Below are 21,199 nucleotides of genomic sequence, written 5' to 3' on the forward strand. Positions count from 1 at the left end.
CAGCTTACCAGGTGGCACACTAGTAAATGCCAGACACAGTGTCCCCAGACCAGTGCTCTTCTCTGCCATGATCGATAAGAACTTGTCAGTGTTAGGCAGAGGCTGCACACAGAGACAAGTTTGGACCGTCACAAAGGACCAGAACTGGTGAAAAGGGCTTGCTCATTGCCTCTACAAATCTATAACCTGGGGGAACCCCTGAAGCTTGAATGAGATGGAATGTGGAGCAACCAAAAAGACGGGCGCTTGTGGCGCTTACTGGATAGCAAGTAGTAGGACTTGTTACCAGCCATGTGTCAAGCTCTGTGGTAGATGCTTTGTTTCCCATGGGAATTCTATGAGTTAGACATGGTGCCTGCCCTCATGGGTCTACTTTCAAGATGGTGGGATTGGGACATATGAATATCTTTAAAGACAACTGGGCAAATTCGTATCCCATGTACCCTAGAAGGTTTGTGAGGAAAAGTAGGGAGTTGGGGAAAGTTTCCGAGTCCTCTGGGGCTGGTGTTGGGATCACACTCCTTCCACCAAATGTGCCTTAGACACTGGACAGGGACAGAGGCCTGGACTCGTACGGAGCCACGTGGCTCTGTGTTCTGGTTCAAGACACCATTTCTCACACTCTCACTGCCAAGTCATGAATCGTCTTAAGGGACCCTTCTCATCTCCTGGAAGGTCCTAAGATGTGTGGTCCCACTTGCCTACTTTTTCTCTGTTAACCTTACTTGAAGGGCGCTGTCTCAGGCCTGTTTTTAAGTTCTCCAGAGAAGACCCTCTTTCAAATCTTTCCCTTTTCTGCATTCAGGCAGACATAGAACAGCTATGTCCAGCCAGGGATCAATAGCACATTCCGGAGCCATGGCCTCATTGTGGTTCTACCTCAGGGCTTTTCCCTCTGCCTGGAATCCATCCTCAAAGTAATCACATGACCATTTCTCCTCCCTGTTCCGATCTCAACTCAAGGGTCACCTCCTCAGAGAGACATTCCCTTATGTAAAAATAGCTGTCCCTCCACTCATTCTCTATTCCCTTGCAGTGGCTTATTTTATTTTTTTCATGGTTCTTATCACTATCTGACAGTATGTCCATTTCCTGGTTTGTGCATTGCCTCTAGTTAGAATGTAAGCTCCATTTAAGGAAAGAACCATGTTTTTGTTGACCCCTGTGACTCCAGTTCCTAGGAAGATGACTGGCACACAGTAGGTCTTCAGTGACTGTCCAAGGAATGAATGACCACAGAGCACTCCCAAAAGCACTATCTTCCTACCCTGCCCATGTCGTCTCTTCTGCCTGAGCGGTTCCTACCACCATTGCCATTACCAACCCCCATTCTATTTATTAGCATAACAGTTAATATTTTTACAATTATTTGCTAGACTCATATAATTTTAATAATTAATTAAGTGTCTGTAACACAATAGGAGTGTACCGGGCATATAGCAATGACTCGATTCATGTTTTTTTATTCACTCTCGTGACAGCCTAGACTGGATTAACCGAGTACGTCGTCATCATATGGAAGAACCGACCATTTGTTGTACTCGTTAGGCACAGTGCCAAGTTTGGGGCTTCGGGCTTTCACATACATTTTCTTACTTACTTCTCTCAGGAGCCCCAAGAGGTAGGTCATCGTATCCTCCACCACACCTGGGTTAGTGGTATTCCAACTTAAGTCTGTTTGACCCCTAACCATACTGCTGTACTCAATATTCCTGTCCTGGAAAAAGTCTCACCTTCTCAGTTCCTCCTGGGATAAGCCCTGGTTTGCTCACTGTAAAATGAAAGAACTGCCCTGAAAGTCCTTTCACGTACTTTGTGGATGCCTGTTCTATGATTCTATCTCCTCCATCTATCCTCCATCCTCTTCTATTTCCTCCATCTGATCCAGTAGGATCAGCCCCTGCTCACGTAATGAGATTCACCCCCTGCCTCTCTCTCTGCAAGAAAATTTCTTTAAAAGACATCTGGATAATGTGTCTCCTCACTTTGTATCCCTTTCTCCTTCTTAGATCACTTCCCTTCTCTGAGCAGAACGTGTGATGCCCTGGGTCCCCCAGTGCCCCCTTCATGAAAAGGCTTTCCCCCAAGGCCCTGCTCACCTGACACGCACCCCCTCATTAAAAACGAGTGACGTCCTCCTTCGGTTGGCCTCGTCATGTTCTTCCTGGTTTCGCCCAGAGCTGCTGCCAAGACTTCCCACCTTGCCTGCCTGGCAAACACAACTCTTTTATGCTTGGGCTCAGTTATCAGAAATAAAACGAGCCCCTAAGTCAATCAAGCCTAGGCAGTTGGGCTGACTTCTTCATCAGTTATCAGAGTTAGGGAATTAGGACCTGAGCCAGCCTTCTAGAACCAAAGTTTATTTACCAAAAACACCAGCACTCACTTGCCGAGGGATGCTCCCACGTGGTTTCGAAAAAAGTTTCTGGCATTATAAGCTGTGAGCACAGAACACTGTTGGTTGGCAGAACAGAGAGGGTTTATGGTCCACTTAAAATATTTGTGTAAGGAAAGGAGTGATTCACCACCTGTTTCCTTACTGATATCAATGACAGCTGAGGAATCTTACCCTCCACACAAGCTTCGGCTCTGTGCCCAAACCTTCTAACCTAGTCTTTCCGTTTACATGGACATTTTCAGAGAAAAGCAGAAACCTCGCCTCATCATGAGAGAGGAGAGTTCTCCCAACTTCCAGCTGGGTGACAAGCGTTTTTCTGGACAGCTCTTGGCAGCTCAGTCCCAGCATCCGGTGGAAAAGGAGACGCATGTGCAGCCATGAATGCTTTTCTCCTCCTGAACTAGGGCTGTTGTTGACATGAAGGGAGGTCAAGAATGGAGTGCATAGTAGGCACGCCAGGAAAGTTGGCACAGGAAGGAAAGCCATGTCTCCTGTCTCTTTTCAGTGCCTCTTCCTCCTCAAGTCCCATTAGTTCTCTCCTGGAAAGTGTCTGGATATGATGAATCTATCAAGAGATACGTGAATATTCCTTATTCCCCCACCCCTCTAGCCCCGCCTCCAGGGGCCAGAGTTTGGCTGGGCACTCTGGGAACACCACAAGCCAGGCTCCCCCCGACCCCTGAGGAGTGTATGGGCTTTTGGAGGGGAGCACTATTGTGAAAGTAGACAATTTTATAGTTGGAGGTGCTCTTCAAGGTGATCTGGTCCAACTCTCTTCCTTGAATAAACATGAAAACTGAGGCCCGGAGAAACAAAGTGAGACATTCCAGGTCACACAGCTAAGGCAAGAACGACACTAGCTCTTCTAACTTACGATGTAGTGTGCTTTTCATTATGCCGTCAGAATCACTATAAGAAAATAATTGTTTAGCACCTGTCTTTGGTGTTCAATTTGTACCTCTAAACAAAGTACATTAAATAGACACGGTGCAGGCTCTTGGCCCACAGCTTGGTGTTAGAACAGAGACCCGACCACATCAATGCAGATAACTCTATTAAAGAGGACGCCACGATACGTGCATACACACTGAACCAAGGGAAACATTAAACCACATACTAGCTTATTGCAAGGGCTCTTGGTGGCACCACAAAGAGGGGATTCGGTAAGTTAGGTCAGGAACAGAGAGCGGGGAGAGTATCTGTGGTTTGGCGGGAAGAGAGAAAGGCCAAGAAGACAGCCCACTGAGAGAAACTGGACTCAGTTGACAGATTCGGCATCCACTCCTGCATCATACTTTCACTCCAAATCCCTGGACCTGATGTCCTTTAAAAATCCATAAAATGCTGGGAGAACAAGAAACCCAAGGAGTTTCTAGAGTGACGGGCCTGGGAAGAACATCCCCTAGAAGCCAGTTCATCCATCTTTGAGGTAAGGCTTCCCTCATAAATACCTACAGGCTTCCAAAAAGATAGATCTACACTTTCTCAAACTTTAGAGAAGGGACTTCTGCCATGTGTCGGCTGACACTTTCCAATGCCCCCTCATCCTCATAGTTAGGAGCCTACAGTCGTTGTACTTCGTGCCATGGTCACTCCCTTTTGCAGGGGAGGTGGTGGAAGTAGAAAGCTGTGCATTTTGTCACTACTACAATCCTCTCCCTACCGAAAGCTGGACTGTGTTATGTGCCCTCAGTAACCACCTCCGCTCTCTGTCGCCATTCCTTCTGCAAATTATACAGACCTGCAACTCCAATCTTTATGATCCTCTCAGACCCCTCCTCTTGCTTCACCTCCCAACAAGCCCAGATACACTGTTTCTAAATTCACTCCTAGCTACCCTTTTTGCAGCAGATTCTGGGATCCCTTGGAGGGCTCTGCTGATTGTCTCTGGAGTGAGGGCAATGAATTGGCCTATCTCACTAATTGCCTTGTGATTTAAACCACTAATTATTGAGCATCATAACGTGATAGAGTCACCAGCTCATTTTATAGGAGGGTTTTATATTTTTTCCTCTTGACAGCCCAACTTGCTTTCTGAGCGTTACGTTGCCCCATCACCTTGTACTGAAAGGCAGAGCTTTAACCAAAATTTCTGCCTCACCCTGTTGTAACTTTCTTTCCCTTTGTGTGGTTCATGGAAGTCCACCAAAGCCCCCACTTCCACCACTGGATCAATGGTAGATTCTTAAATTATCCACCTGCAGAAACGCTATTCTGTGAGTCTTCATTTGCTTTTGGCTGTTGTGTGGCATGGACTGACGGAAGACAGACAATCCCATGCAAACTACAGTGAGGAAAGCAGACTTCTGCACAGTGGAGAGCTGGACCCAGAAACTCAGAATGGCCAGGTAATGCATGGTCAGCTCCTCATGCCCAAGGGAGGGAAAACTCATCAGCTCTTCTAAGAAAGCTTGGTTCTGGGGGATGATTAGTATCCTCCCGGGGCTTAGCAGGACACTGCAAATGCCTGTTGATGAACAGGCATCATTAGTTAATCCATCCGCAGGCTCTAAACACCCACCAGGGATTTGAATTCCACACTACTGAAGTAGCAACAGAGGCAGCAGCTGTCCCTTAGCACCTGCCACAGGGGAACTGGCCAGATTTCAGAAAGGGTCCTCTGAGGCCAAAGATCGAAAGAAGGAGAGATTCCAGGGGTATTGGGGGGGGGGGGGGGTGACAGCTGGAGTTAAGGGGAAAGTGCAGAGAGGAACTTGAGGGGGAAAAGAAGAGGGGAGGCTGTGCAAAAACTCAAGAAACCCTCCATGAAAAGAGGCAGAAAGAGGATAAATGATAAAGGAACAACCTCAACACGAATCCAGAGATCACGAAGGGAAGTTCTGGCAGGAAATCTCAAGACCGCCTTTCCCAAAGACACCTTCCTGCTCTTTTGGCCACCAGAGGGCTCCTGTATTCCAAAGATATTATGGAAAAGTGACAAAGGTCTCCAGTATTTTCCGCTCTCAGCATACACCTGTGAAATTAACCATTTCTGTTTCTGTATACAAAAAGCTGTCTTCGAGAGTTGGAGGTTCGATTCCAATTTCAACACTGTGTCCCTGCCTCAACAGGGACAGAAACCATCAACCTCTCTGCTCTGCTTTTTTATCTGCAGAAATGGAAAGGCTGCCCCATATCTTGTTACAACGGACAGCCAGAATTAGGTTAGGGAGAAGCAGAGGGAGAAAAGCATTCTAGTAAGACGAGATTGCAGAAATACACATCATCTCCTCCCAACATTCATATTTAATTAAAGACGAGAAGCCTTGTTTTGGATGTCTTATACCATCCTTGACCTGGTGAAACTCGTATGTTAAGGAAAAGAATAATGTGTACATGTTTGGTAAAAGACTCAGTTTAATGGGTCCATTCTGTCAATTTCTAACTATTTGACCTTGGTCCAAACACCTAACCTCATGAGCTACAATTTTTTCCTCTATAAAATGAGATATTCTTATCTCACAAGTTGGACACAGACTTGAATGAGATAATGTCTTTGAAGAGAGTTGGCACATGGTAAAAGCTCATTATTCACTCAGTCACTCAAATCTGCCCTACATGTGAGGTTGACATTACCAAGAATACCAATACAATTGCAAAACTGGAACAAACTGGGCAAGTTCAGTCTGAGGATGAGAACGCTAAGAATGACATCCTATCTACCTTCATACATTTGAAGGACTATGACATGAAAGAGGGATTAGACTTTTTGGCACCGTAAGAAGTAGAAATGGGATCCATGGGTGAAAGTATTAGGAAATCAGATCAAGCTTGCTAGAGAGTTATATGAATTGTCTGTCCGTGTAAAATACCAAGTTAGTTTGAATCTGGGCAGGCGCTGCGTTTGGGGGGTGGGGAGTGGTGTTCAAGGAGAAGTTGGATAAGCAATGTCAGTGAAGCTGTAGTGTGATTCCTGCATCAGGTGGGAAGACTAGATGATGGGAGACACAAGAGCTTTTCCAACTCGGGAAATTCTAGGATTCTTTGTTCCAAACATAGGGGGAAGAGGGAAAGCATCATTATGTCAGATTGGTTAAAAGGATGGTCCAAGTTTTCCAACCTGGCAGCTGTGGACATATACTCTTCCCCTGTATCATATGCTTCCTATGCATCTGGCTAGCCCTGATCTTATCTCTGGCCACAGAGTGGCTGGGGCTTAAGCCTTGGATAATTACTTCTATGCCAAGATGCTAGTCACATCAGAGTGAGTTGATATAGATCCACTCCTGTATTTGAAGAATGATGGGTTTGTGTTTCTGACACAAGAGTGGATATCCAGTGGAAGGTAGGGATGGAGGGCAAAGCTGTGAACAAAGAATGAGAACCTAATGAAAAAGGGGATATAAGGTGGGTACAGTGGAGGACTTGCTTGGGTCATAGTTCAGGCTTCTTTAGATCAGGAACTATGTAATCTGGGTCACTTTCCTTCCCTCTATCTGATACGGAAAACAGTCTTCTCTCACAGCCAGGGAACTCTGTCTGGACACAGGACTTTTGGAAACTTCATCCGTATAAGCCACAGTGTAAAAAAATCCCACTTATACCTTCTTTCTAAAAGGGTAGGTGGGTTTTCATGGCTTTTCTAAGACAGAATGGAATGAGAAGGGAGAAGGCCTTCTTAGCTCTCGTGGGAGAGTATTGAAGGGGAATCAGGGGAAGTAGGGGATCTCAGGGGTCAAAGCGTGGGATGACAATCTAGAGAAACCTGATTTTGAAACTCAACTTGATCATTAACTAGCTGTGAAAATTTTAACAATATCCAAGTTTCGGTTTCTTTATCTGTAAAAAAGAGATGATAATATCTCGTGCAATTTTTTCCTGACTGTACGAAGTACCCAGTATAGGGCTTGGCCCACGGTGCAGTTAGACCATGGTAGGGTGGCTGTTACAGATTTAATAGCAGTCCAGAGCAAGGGACAAAGGACCTGGAAAAGTCCCAGCTCAGACAGGAAGGAGATGCGGACTCATAGAGTCAGAAGAAAGGTGTGGATATGTTTGCCTTGAAGGTGTAACCAAGAGGCTGTTAGTTGTTTGAAGTTAGGTAAATGAACTGGTATCTGTACCATATGCAGAGGGTTTGGTTTCAGTAAGGTATCTATGCCATCAAATGGGCACAGTGTGGGTCACCTTAAAAAGAAACAGACTGGGGGCGCCTGGGTGGCTCAGTGGGATAAGCCGCTGCCTTCGGCTCATGTCATGGTCTCAGGGTCCTGGGATCAAGCCCCGCGTCGGGCTCTCTGCTCGGCAGGGAGCCTGCTTCCCCCTCTCTCTCTGCCTGCTTGTCATCTCTCTCTGTCAAATAAATAAATAAAATCTTTAAAAAAAAAAAAGAAAAAAGAAAGAAAGAAACAGACTGGCTCATGTTGTAGAGGAGCAACTCTCTCCCCATGGCAGGACTCTGGAAAGTAAATGGACCCCCCATTGCATATAAGGCTGTCTGAGGAAGGGCAAGCAGAGACTCTTAGAACCAGTTTTGAGGTTAATGGATAGGTCAGAGGGTGGGTGGGAGCCAGAGGCCCTCCAGGTTTTCTGAGGCCAGAAGAGGAGGAGATGAGCTTTGAGTGAATCACTTGGGAACAAGTTATCCCCAAAGGCCTTCCCTAGGCTCAGATCTTTTAAAACATTGGTGTTACTGATCATGAGACATTAGGAAATAGTTTTCTTGAGTGCTTGAAGTATAAGGCCATTACTCATGATGTCTGGTATCTTCAGCGAATTCATACCTGGGAGCCAGTCTCAAGGTATCAGGTTCTCATCTGTCAGCCCAAATGCTGGCTATCGTAAGTACATAATGTTTCACTGGAAGAATGGAAAAATACCATGGCTTTTAAGTCACAGGATCATGATTTTGTACCAGGGATATGTGGGTCTATGGTAGAGACTCAAAGGTACCAGATTCCAACTGTTATGTGTAATGTTAATTAAAGTGGTAATGAAGCAGGGTACCAAATACTTCACGGGTCCCCTCCATTACTCTGCAGGGCAAATATAATTACCTTTCCTTTGTGGAGGAGGCCTTGGAAGCCATCAGTTAACTCTTTTCAGAAGCTAAGCAATTTCCTTCTCAAGAACTTGAAGTGGGAGGGAAAGGCAAATCATCTGTCTTGTTTGCAAGAACTTCTGTCTCTCTCTCCCCAGCCCACCCTCCCTGACGCAGCCTGAAGGGTCTGCTCATCCCACAGATTTCAGACTTTTTAAACCCCGAGCCACTGTAATAAGGACATTTTATATCATGACCCAGAACACACACACAAACACATCCAAATACAACCATTTCATGAAACAATACTTACTGCATGCGTGCATTTTGATATTTTTCTATCCCACACTATACTCACCCATTCCATTTCTGAAATGTTGCCCATGACCTGAATTTCACTATATGACCCGAAGAAGTTCAAACAGTGTTTTTCGCCACTGATCTCTTCTATCTATTCAAAAGCCTGCAATTGGTCTCCATTTCCTACCAAATAAAGTTCAGATTCCTTAAGATGACAAAGGCCATTTATGATGGTCTTTCTCTTCCAGATCAATCAGTTCTGCCCAGTTCATCCAAGCACCTGGAATTCTCAACACACCTAGAACCTGACCTTCCTAGGAGACCCATGCCCAAGACAGTCCTCTCCCAGCTCTGTGCCTGGCTCTTGCTCTACTCTCAGCCTACATGTGCTTCTCACTGCAGAAAAAAGTTCTCTTCATCTTTAAGAAGTATGCAAGATGTCACCTCCTCTGAAGACCACCCTGATCTGCCCAAGCAGAACCAAACTCCCCACTACATCCCTCTATAGTCTTAAGAAATCTCTTTTTGCAGACCATACAATGATCATTTCACCCTCCTTCTCATAGTTTAGATGTCCTTCTTTATTTCCAAATTTGTAGAAATAATTGAAAAAAGAAAAAAACCAACCTTTGATACAACCCGACACCCCAAAACCAAATAATCCCATTAAAAAACAGACAGAAGACTGGAAAAGACATTTCTCCAGAGAAGACATCCAGATGCCCAAGAGACACATGAAAAGATGCTCAACATCACTTATCAGCAGGGAAATGCAAATCAAAACCACAATGAGCTATCACCTCACACCTGTCAGAATGGCTAAAACAAAAACACAAGAAACTACAAGTGTTGGTAAGGATGTAGAGAAAAAGGAACCCTCTTGCACTGCTGGTAGAAAAGCAAGATGGTGCAGTCACTGTGGAAGGCAGTATGGAGGTTCCTCAAAAAGTTAAAAATAGAACTACCTTACAATCCTGTTATTGCACTGCCGGGGATTTACCCAAAGAATACAAAAACTCTAATTCAAAGGGATACCTGCACCTATATGCTTACTGCAGCTTTATTTATAGTAGTCAAACTATGGAGGCAGTCCAAGTTCCGCCCACAGGTGAATGGGCAAAGAACATGTGGTATATCACATGCAATGGAATATTACTCAGCCATCAAAAAGAATGAAATCTTGCCATTGGCAATGACATGGATGGAGCTAGAGAGTAAAATGTTAAGCAAAATAAGTCCGTCAGAGAAAGACAAATCCCACATGATCTCACTTATATGTGAAATATAAGAGACAAAAACGAGCAGAAGAATAAAAAAAGAGAGAGACAAAGCAAGAAACAGACTCTTAACTATAGAGAATAAACTGCTAGTTTAGCAGAGGGGAGGTGGGTGGAGGGACACAGGGCATGGGGATTGAAGAGTACACTTATCATGATGAAAAAAAATAATAAAATAACAGAAGAGGAAAAAAAAAAAACCCTTTTATCTTTTCCTTTCCTTTATGATTGGCCCTTGTCTCCTTCTTCCTCTATCTTCAACTTTTCACTCCCTCTCTTCCCCCACCCTATCTCCATAAAGATCAGAAGCCCCCAAGAGAATGGAACGATTAGAGTAGAAAAAGGGGGCATGGTCAAATGAGTGGTGGCAAACCAGTCTGGTTCCAGTTTCTCTTCCTCCACACTGGCAGTTCTGCTTCCAGGGAACCCAAGCTTGGCAAAGGCAAAACACAGTCCATCTGAATCATAGGAGGTTGGAAAAGGCAAAGTGAGATGGAGAAACCAAGGCAGAATGAGATCAGTAGCTGGCTCAGGCTGCAAAAGCAGGAGAGAAGCTGATATTAGGAACAGAATAAAAAATACTGATTCACAAACCACAGCAAAACTCTGTTGCCAAACAAATGCCCTGTTGCAGCCGCAGAAGGTGGGCGGTGGATGTCCTGATTTACAACCTGTTGCAGAGCTTAAAGAACTCTCAGGTCATCTTTATCTATACAAAAATAACAACAGAAAGACACCGCCCCCCCCCCCCAGTGCTCTGTAGTTTTCAAAGCAATTATTTACACATTATTCCATTTAATTATGATGTGTCAGAGCTGAAGAGGTCTTTAGGAGGTCAGTTTAATCCCTTTGCTACAGCAAATGAAGACTAAACCAGCAAGTGACTTGCCCAAGGTCACACCCCTGAGTTATCAGCAGAGTGCAATGCTCTTTTTAACACACCATACTTTTCACACCCAGAAGAATCCAGTTCTCCAATGTTCTCCAGGATTCAGAGGTCTCTACTGGTTTCGTTTTGCTTGGGTTTCGAAGCCCCTTAAATGAAGGGGTGTGGTGCCTACAATAGCTTTACAAGATTCCCAGGCAGAGGCTCGACAGCCTCTCTCTCAACCCTTCTCACAATTTGCTGCCACATGAGCTAACATGGTCTTCACAGTGCTGTATCCTTATTACCAGGAGTGCCTAAGCTATTAACTCACTAGTAACAGGTGCCAAATTGCCTCTCCTTTTGCACAAGATGTTCATTTACAATCAAATTGCACATAAATCCCTCCAGTCCCTGCTCATTTCCCTCTGCCCTCATCCTTTTTTGTCTTTTTTTTTTTTTTTTTTTTTTCTCCTCAGTACTCCCAATCCTGTCTGCTGAGAGTCTCTGAGATGATGTGTGGGGGAGAGAAGGCTGGGAGCACTAGAAGGACACAGGGCCACTGGGCTTCCTCTACCCCCAGCACACAGGCTCCAGGAAGGGACTATAGGAATGGCCTGGTGGAAGCACTCTGAGAACAAGGACGCCCCTTAAGGACTCTTCTAGAATAACTCCCTCATCTTACAGATAAGGAAACCGAGGCTGGGCGTACAGACACGACTTGCCCAAGCAATTAGGGAAACCGAGCTAGGAGAACACCCCGCCCTCCCAGACCACTTCACTTCCTCCACCTCTGCTTTTGGCATTGCCAATGAGGGCCTTGGAGCTTAGGGGGTAGGGGGATGATCTAAGATCACACAGCTATTAAGTGCGGGGTCCAAGAGCAGAAGCACAGTGAGATATGGGCGAGAAGCAACCAAGGGAAGGAAAGCAGACCATCGGGCGTTTCCCAGGTTAAGGAGGGTATGCCGCACAACTCCAGGGGGCACTGTTCCTACTGCATTCCATGCATCCTCTGGCCCCCGCGTGCCCTGCTGAGCAGGGGGACAGAGGATGCAGTGCAGAGAGGGCAGGTGTCCTGGCCCTCCTGGAAACCGGCTCCTGGGGGCCTGCCACCTCGGGGGGCTTCCGATCCACCGTGGAGGTGCCTGGGGCTCCCAAGCACTGCCCGCGGCCCCTTCTCTGGGGAGCCGGGGACAGGGTCCGAATGCCTTTCCCCATTCAGTGGGATTATCCCTTTTGAATTGTTTAAAAAAAAAAAAAAAAAGCTGCAGCTAGCGAACCCTGCCTGACAACACAGAAGGAATTTTTCCCAGGGATCGGCCGAAAGCTGACTCACATTTAAAGACTTGCCCAAAGTGGTCATGCCCCTCTGAGCAAATACCACAGGCATGTAAAACCTCGCTCCCCACGGCCTCCCTGCGGAGAGGACTCCCCGCGCGGCCGCCCTGCCCGGCCCCCGATTGGACGAGCGCCGCGCCGCTTAGGCGGGGGCAGCCAATGGGAGCGCCGCCTAGTCGGGCGCAGCCAATGGGAGCGCGGCCTCGCCGGGTTGCTATCCTGGCGGTACCGGGGTCCGCAAAGGGAGGCGCGGGCGGGTAGCTGTCACTGCTTGTTTCCTGTCCCGGAGGCGGGGGTGCAGCGGGTGGGAGGCTCTGGCTGTTTGTTTAGGCAGGTAAGGCCTGGGAGGGAAGTAAAAAAGAAAGGGCTGAGCCGCCTACACCGGAGGCTGCCTCAGGGCCTTTGAGCTCCAAGTTTCCATTCCAGAATGTGAGCCGCCCCGGAGCTGGCTGCGCAAAGCGCGAGGGGTCGGCCGGCTCGCAGGCAGCTCCCGCCGGCCCCGCCGCGTGCAGGCTGCCTCGGGTCTCCAGCACCCCAGCCAGGGCCCGGCTGCCCCCGCCTGCGGGCATCAGGGACCCCAGAACCGGACTAGCGCAAGAGGGGTTGCAAGGAGGGATCTCACCCCGATCGCGGGGAGGTGGACGTGCGGTCAGGACTAGATCTCACTCAGCTGCAGCTCTTGTCTTTTATCTTCAACAGGGGAGATTGGGGCCGGATCCTTTGTGAAGTCCTTGGCCCCGAGGTTCTGGTTCTGTTCTCAACACCAAGGGAGGAACTTTGGCTCTTCGTTCCTCTGTCCCGAGCGGTTTTCCACCTAGCAGCCGCAGAGCTTTTCTTGATATGTGAACGGACTCCTGAGCTTCCCCTCCCCAGCAACCTTTTCAGGATCCGCAATCAGGTCTTATTCCCCTCAGTCTCTCCTTGACTGCTAGCAACGCCCACTGCGTGCCCCAGTTCTTTCCGACCCCAGGCCTTTGCACGTGCCATTCCTCTGACCTGCCACCCCAGCCTCGCTCTTGGCCAGCTCCCAGCTCATCCTCAGGGCTCAGAATAAATGGTGCTTTCTTAGGCCCTCCCTGCACCCTGATCTGCCGCCTCCCATGGCACCCTGTGGTTTGCCATCACAGCACATATCCCAAACCGTAATTTTGTAAGTTTATGTGTATTTATTTGCTTAATGTCTCCTCTGCTAGAAAGGACAGAAGCCACTTCTGTTTTGTACCTAGCGTAGTCCCTGGCACTCAATAAATACTAGGTTGAATTCGTTAAAAAAATGTATCTTTGGGAGTAAAGAATCATTGTACTCATTTAACAGATGAGGGTTGTAGAAACTCAGGCAAGTGAGGTAACTTACCTACATTCAAATGGGTGAAAATGTTCAACCTGTCTCTGGCTTTCTGCTTGTGTTAGGCAATTGTACTATAAAATTACAGGCCTTCTGAGAGGTGACACGTAAATGCTAGAACAGATGGCTCTGGCACTTTGGGTGCCGTGGCTTTGCTTCTGCTGCCCAGGACTCTTCCAGCCCAGTGCAAGTACTGTTCGCTTACTCATTCAACAAATATTTATGGAGCACCTATTAGGAGCCCAGCAGCACGATGGTAAACAGGAGAGTCCCCTTCAGAGCTTACTGGTGAAGGTGTATCTAGACACCACAGCTACAGTCCTGTCTACCCACAGGCAGAATCAGGTCTGGGAGCCAACCATCAGTATTTTAAAGGAGAGAGGTGCTGAAGCAGGGAAGCATTATCGATGGCGAGAGATTTTTCTTTTCTGGGTACTATTCCCTTAGCTGTGATCTAAAAGCTGGCTCTGCCATCAGCTCCACCCAGCGCCCCTCCTCACAGACACACATGCACACTTGCACACTCGCCTGCCTCCACCACCACCACCGACCAGTGGCTGAGTCAAAATGACATAAAGGGGAAGGGCCAAATCCCAGCTCCCCCTTGAGAGCCAAGCTGCGTGATCTCTGGAGAGTCGCTGCCCTTCCAACCCCAGGCTCCTCATCTGGCCCGAATACTTCCCAGCAAGGAAACATCCATGAAATGAACTGCTCTGTTACTTTAGTCCATCACTTCTTCAGCATACATATACTGATCATCTGCTGGGCTCTGGGCACACTGTCCAGCCCTGGGACTACAGTAAGGAGCAAAACTAGCTGTGGCCTCTGTCCACAGAGAGCTTACGGTCCAATGGGGGAAAAGCACATACGATCATCAATCAGTTCAATTAAACAGCGGCTGAACAGTCACCAGACAATGTAATTAAAAGCTGAACTGAGTCCTAACGCATGGTCACATCAGTGTGCAAAAATCCTGCTGCAGGAAGGCTCTTGCACATTCCAGAAAGCAGAGAAAGCCAGCTTGGCTGCAGGGGAGAGAGGAGAGAGGGGAGAGAGGGGAAGAGGGCCAAGGTGCTGTGTGCAGGGCGGCGGGGGGCGGGGGAGTAGGGGGGAGTGTCAGTGTGGTCTGAGAGCTAGGGGAAGCCACTGGAAGACTTTAAGATGAGGATTTTATGTTCCAGTTTTTATTTTAAAAATATTCCTTGGTGAGGCAAGGGGAGAGGAAGAGACAGAGCAGAAGTGAGAGATCTGCCAGGAGGTAAGGGACGATGGGGACATGGTTATGGTGACAGCAGTGGAGAAGAGAAGGGCTGTCGGACCGAAGAGAATTCATCAGTCCTCATCTATCTTAAAAGCCGGGTTTCTTAATTTTTTCAAATTTTCTCCCAGAAAAATGTGCAGCATGTCAGATTGTAAAACCCAGTCCTTTTCGTACTCGCTAACATGGCAGCAGACTCGGTCAACATTCTCTTGTAACTTCTGGTTCGTGCAGGCGTATGGACACGTGCCCTGGATCCTGGGGCTGTGAGTCCTGTCAGGTCTGCCCAGTGTCTTTCACTCGCCCTTCCCACGAGTCAGCCATTGAACGTCGTCCCTCCTGTGGGCCATCGTTCCCTTAACCCAGCTGGCAGGGCAGGGCTGGTCCTGGTCCTGGGGCGCCCTTGTGTAACCAGTGGAGCTTCAGAGCCTGCAGTGTGGACTCCTTGAGGGTGAAGCTGGTGGGGAAGGGCGTGGTGAGCAGGCCATTTTCCCAGTAGGCCCCTTTGGATACAGACCCATTTCACATGAGTCCCGCCAGTCACAGCTTGGGGCCACCAGCCAACCTTGCCCCCCTCTGGTTGGTTATTCCTGTGAGCCCTAAAAATGCCCTGACCTGTTTCACTTTCAGTTCTAGTGTGCGCACGCACACGCACACACGCGCGCACACACACACACACACACACACACACACGTGCTTCAGGCTGTGGTGTTTCCACTGAAGAGGGAATGCATCATTTGCTCCTTGTGGTTAACCCCATAGTGAATAAGCCTTGTCTACACGAGAAAATGTGTTCTTGAGTATTTTGCAAGCTGCCCTCCTTGACGCGATCCAGCATTTTCGCTGTACCCTTCCACTGATCCCTGAAGAGATGTGCCTCCACCTGAAAAGGCAGATCTTTAGGGAGCTCTGAGCCACAGGGCTCCTTTGGCTGGTTCTCCACGGTAGAAACCCCAGGGGCTCCTCAATATGCCCCCCAGAAGCTTCCCACTAGAGAAAGTCCCAGCTTTCCCCACCGCCTTGTCTTCCATGGCCTCTGGCCCCAGCCGTCCTCTGTCCCAGGGCGATCTAGGTGAGAAGATGTAGATAGCTCTGGCTGCCCAGTCATCCCTCTAGGAGCCTCTCTGCCTGGAGTGCGTGTGGCAGGGTGGTGCGTCCCCTTATCTATAAAGACAATGCTTGTTCAGAGCCCCGAGACTGGGACAGCAGCCACTTACCAACACTCAAGTGTGGCCAAGCCTGTTGGCCTGGCTCAGGTTTGATGCCCAGGAGAAAGCAGGGTATCTCAGGGGTCTGTCTCTGGGCTGTCTACCAGTTCCTAAAGCAATTAGCAGAAGGGCCTGGCCCTCCCCAGCTTCCATTCATTCTTTCTCTTTTATTCATTCACCAGACTAAGAGGAGTTACCCGAGGGCAGGGATCATGTCATATTCATCCATGAATTCCCACCCCTGAGCCCAAGCCTGGCACCAGCGATACTCTTCAGTGAATGAGCCCATTCAGTGATCACGCAAAGTGTGGGGCGAGCTCCACCCCCTGAGGATCCACACCAGGTAGGGGCCACACAGGTGGGGTGCAGTTCCTTGTCTTCCAGGAACTCGCAGTCTGGGTGGGGAGACAGTCGTCCCACAATGATTTATTCCGCTTAACCGTGGGCTGGGGCTGGAGTAGGCCCTCCTGGGAAATGAGTGAACAGGCCCCCATACCAAAAATAAGTGTCCCACCCCTCCAAGCATGGATGTTGGGTTTTTCTACCGCCATCGTTCAAGGCCCCAGGTCGGGCAGGATCTTAGCTCTTCCCAGCTTTGACGGCCCCGCTGCCTCCCTGGCATCCCAGGGCGCATGTCAGGATTCTGTTTCCTGGCTGCTAGTGGACAGGCAGGTGGGGCTGCTTTAGTTCCGGGCTCCGGAGGGTCAGATCCAAGTTGCAATCCAGTTCCCGCTGCTCCCTGTCCAGAGTGGCGCACACACTCGTAAACCCACCGGAGCCTCAGTTTCTCAGTCTACACGGATGACGGCAAGCACCCACGAGCATCTAACCCGTGCTGGCCTCCCTGCTCTAACTTTTCCGGTCTTCCGGCACCAGGGACCGCCACTTGACAGAGAGGAGAGTGACGCGCAGAGGCAGGAGGGGGAATGCAACCCAGGGAAGCAGTCCTTGCAGGCCGGGCTTTGTCCGGCCAGGCCGCTCTCAGCCCCTCTTTCCAGGCGCCCGCGTGGAGCGCGGCGCATGCCAGCTGCACCGGAGCCGAGCACGTCTCCTGGCTTCACCGCCTTTCCAGAAACACGGGTCCTTCTGTCTGTTTCTCCAGGCCGTGACCTCAAGTCCAAGCCCCGGGCTCCAGGCGTGTCCTGACTCTCCACCCCGCTGGGCTGCCCCTCAGAGAAATTTCCCTGAACTCACCCTCCTCTTTCCTGGGCACGCAGCTCAGGTCAACGGCAGGTCCTCTGACCCATCCCCGGCAGCACTCCCCGGTTCCAGGCCTGCCCCCGCAGTCACTCAGCCTCAATGGCCTCCCGCTGTTTTCTCATCTCCAGGCTCTCTCACGCAGCTTCCTTTACCCCTTTCATCCCTGCCCCCTACTCCGCTCCCACATCCTGCCCTGGGGCCCTCTCCCTGGCCCCAAGAAGTCTGTCTGGGTATTGTTCTCCACTCCCAGCATTAGCATTCTCAAGGCCCGCATTTGCATTTTGATGGCTCCTGTCCCAGCTAGACAGGGGTACACTTTGATGCATATATATTTTGGAGAGGAGAGCTTTCTCCTGCACAGCGTCTAATTTTCCACTTTGATTCAAGTGCATTCTTTGGTTCGGGCCTGATTTACTCTGGGCCAAGACACACTTGAGCCAGCACCTTTAGGCTATGCTCAGGCCTATAAGATAACGGAGGGATTTTGCCTTGTGGGAGCTCCAGGGAACAGAAGTCTCACTTCCCACGCCTCCCGCTTCTGCTCGGAACATCAAAGCTTCCTGCCAGCTCGCATCTGCAACCAGTGTTCTTCCCTCCCAGGCTCAAGAGCCTTGCCCCCCACCCCCACACCTCTCCGCCCCCCACCCCCCAGCATTCCCGGACACAACAGCTAAGGCCAGAGATTGGGGTTCGCTGTTGCCCACCCCTGGCTGAGATAGAGCCAAGCCTTGGGCGGCCTTGATCTGAGGGAAAGCCACCATAAGTAGGCGAGGAGGATGGGGTACTGAAGCCACCCAGGTAGCCTAGGATATCACCCTGGATGTCCCTGTTTATAACCTGAAGACCTGGAGGGTCTTAATGCAGGGACAAAGTGACCACATGGGGCCCAGGATGGTGGGGCTTTTAGATCGTACATGCCTGTGGGCCGCTGGGGTTCAGCCAGAATTAGAACAGCCAAGTGCCAAGCAACAGAGAGAAAGGAATGTCTTGCCAGGTCTCCAGGGGTTTCGGGGCCACATTTTACAGAGGTTTAGGGAATTGTGGTTTGCACGTCATGGCTTCCTAGGGTTTCATCCCAACTTCAGAGTGATTTATGATTCCTGTTCCATTGAGCGGCTCTCCACATTCATTTCCACCTACAGCTGAGTTCTTTCAAATAACATCTTACACGGGTGGTGTGGGGGTGGATAATGAGGCACTTCAGGGTGGGGAAGTGGAGGCAGACATCAGGGAGGGCTGGAGTTGGAGTCTTGGAGGCTTTGGGCTCCTGGGTGGCAGGGCTGACAGGGCAGCAGCAAAAGAGACGGAGAAAGTCTGGATTCCCCCCAGTTCAGTGAGCCTTCAGCTAACGTCGCTTCAGAGGGTTCTATATTCCTGTGCTCTGTGCTGATGACCGAGGTCGTTGCAAAATCAAATAGAAGTGGGTCAGTTAAATCTCGAGGAATTTCTGTTCTCGTGGGAGAGACATAAAGGCCTCATGATAACCACGACTGCCTGCCCATCGCTTGCTCGTGGAGGGTGTTTTAACCCCAGGAGCATTTCTAACTTTCGTAGCAGTTAGCAGTATTCTGTTGCCCATTTTCGGATGGGAAAAAGAAAGGTTCCTGTAAAAGGGTCCAAGGTCACACCCCTAGGAAGTTGCAGAATCAGCAGCGTTCGAACGTCGCAGCCCAAACTCCTTCCCTGGTATCAAAAGGCAAGGCAAAGCAAAACCCCCAAACCCGAGGACATGAAACAGCCAAGGGTTCTGAGAATTCAGGGAGAGAGGAGCCACATCCAGCTGTGGGCACAGGGACTAGCTCCAGATAAGACAAGACACCTGCTCCTTCTCGAGCTCCATCCTCAAGAGAGGTCAGAGTCCCTAGGGAGAGATGTCTGGGAGGGCACAGGGAGTAGAAGCCCTGAGATGCACTGGGGGGGGGGGGGGGGGGGGGGGGGGGAGATAGGGAGTCATTCTGGGATGCAGGATCTGAGAAGAAAAGAGCAGAGAATGGAGTGGCACCGGAACGCAGAGTGCTCTGCAACATCTGGAGATACTCTATAGGTGTTCGGAGACCCAGGAAGATTTTTGAGTAATCTAGTGATGCAACAAAAGACATATTGAGGAAGAGAGAGAACTCAAGAAGACTTAGCTATAGGAAGATAATAAAATGTCAGAGATCGGGACAGGGAGCATCTGGGTGGCTCGGTCGGTTAAGCATCTGACTTGTGCTCACTCAGGTCATGATCTCAAGGTCCTGGGATTGAGCGCTGAGCTCCAGTTTGGACCCGCTGCTCAACGGAGAGTCTGCTTCTCCTTCTCCCTATGTCCCTCCCCCTGATCCTGCCAGCTCACTCATTCACTGTCTCTCAAATGAATAAATAAAATCTTTAAAAAAAAAAAAATATCACAGGGGATTCAGGCCACTGAAATCCAAGCAAGAGGCAAAGAGATCCTAGGCACAGTCGCCTGAGAATGGCAAGGTAGTTTTAAGCATGGGAAATGATTTGGAGATGGGAATAGAGACCCCTAGCATGAAGGGGGTGGGGGAGGGAGCCAGAGAGACAGGTTTGGAAACCCTAGGAACAGATCTAAGCAGCAGTGCTAACTGAAGACAAGAGAGAGGTAGGGATCAAATCCAGACTCAAAGGTCAGAATGGGGAAGGGGAGAAGCAAAGGGGACAGAAAATAGTGCTGGGACACCAGGTGAGGACAAAGGGAAATTCGCAGGTGGCTGTCTGTGTCAAGTGTGCATTCTCCTCTCTGTCCACGTCATGCCTGGCAGATCAGCCGGGTGGCTTCTGGCCCAGCCACCTGGCCTGGTGCTCTGTAGGCAGCAGTGTTTTCTTTTATAAAGGTGGGTCACAGTGCAACCCTCCACAATTCCCGTAAAAAGCAGAGCGCATGGCATGTGCTCAGGAAATGGCAGCACTCATTGTTATAGCTATCGTTGACTTATGTTATTCTTTCCCAAGTTTAGGAATTCTAGAGATCAGGGACCAGGTCTTTGTATTTACCTTAATCATCTGCTCAACCCCAGGCATACTAGAGTCCCAGTTTCCTGACTCCTGGGAAAGTAGGATGGGTGAACTCTCCCATCGATTTGTTTCTTGCTGCACCAACCATTTATCCCTTGTTGGTGTTTCACTACCATTAACTATTAGGCAAGAAGACACTGGAGAGTCAAGAAGAAGGACTTTTGGAGGTTCTGAACTCTGGACCTTTCCAACCATGCTTCGGTTTCTCTGTATAGAATTTCTCGAATTTCCTTTTATGGGGCAGTGGACTAAGACCAGCCCAGGGATGTGGTTGGTTCCAAGGCTGGGTTCAGAGTGGGGTAGTGGGGAATTATGGCTGCCAACTGCACGCTTTCAGACAATGTTTCTGGACTTGCATGATCTCACTTGATGAGGGGTGGGTGGGAGAAGCTTGGAGCAACAAAGATAGGCATGGTCACATGAGCACACCCATGATCCTCCAGAGGGGGTGTGGGGGACGCAGATGCCAGGTGGGACCAAGGCCTCAGGAGGGCTTGGCCATGTTTGAACCTGAATCCAAGGTGTTTTTTTTTTCCCTTAGACTCTAGGTAAAGCAGTGCCTTCCATGTGTCTGGTCAAAGGACTTTCAGAAGGATTCCTTCCCTCTCATCAACACATCGTGGCCTGTCCTTGCCAAAGCAGCTCAAGGAGTCTTCGCCCTGGGACCCAATTATTAAAATCCCCTGTCCACTCCTGGCCGGCTTTGTTGCTTGTATTGGTTTGGGTGAGGGGCAGAGGGAGGGGGAGCGGTGAAAGGCGAGGAAGTGTTTGAAAGCGAGGCCTCCCCTTCGTCTTGGCTGTCCCAGGCTTTGATAATGCCAGCGGCTGAGACAGCTACTGAACTCTTGGGCCCGCCTCTCCCAGAGCTGGCGGCTTGGCTTTCATCTCTGTTTGTGGCCAAGGACAGGGACGTGGGGGCCAGCACCCAGCCTGGCTAATGAGTAATTGGGAGCCTCGTCTGTGTGTGCTTCTGCGACATGCACTGGAGTGACCTTGAGATTGCCAGGGC

At 49.4% G+C, this 21,199-nt stretch overlaps 1 long non-coding RNA gene across 1 annotated transcript; it reads left to right on the forward strand.

Annotated features, from left to right (window-relative positions):
- The first annotated feature begins 12,434 nt into the window (after positions 1-12,434).
- LOC132020829 (uncharacterized) lies at positions 12,435-20,841 on the forward strand. Its single transcript, XR_009405103.1, has 3 exons — positions 12,435-12,495; positions 16,155-16,315; positions 20,732-20,841. It is a non-coding gene; the product is annotated as an uncharacterized LOC132020829 (long non-coding RNA).
- Positions 20,842-21,199: the final 358 nt, after the last annotated feature.

This window comes from Mustela nigripes, chromosome 6 (genome assembly GCF_022355385.1).
Source record: "Mustela nigripes isolate SB6536 chromosome 6, MUSNIG.SB6536, whole genome shotgun sequence".
NCBI classification, from domain to species: domain Eukaryota; kingdom Metazoa; phylum Chordata; class Mammalia; order Carnivora; family Mustelidae; genus Mustela; species Mustela nigripes.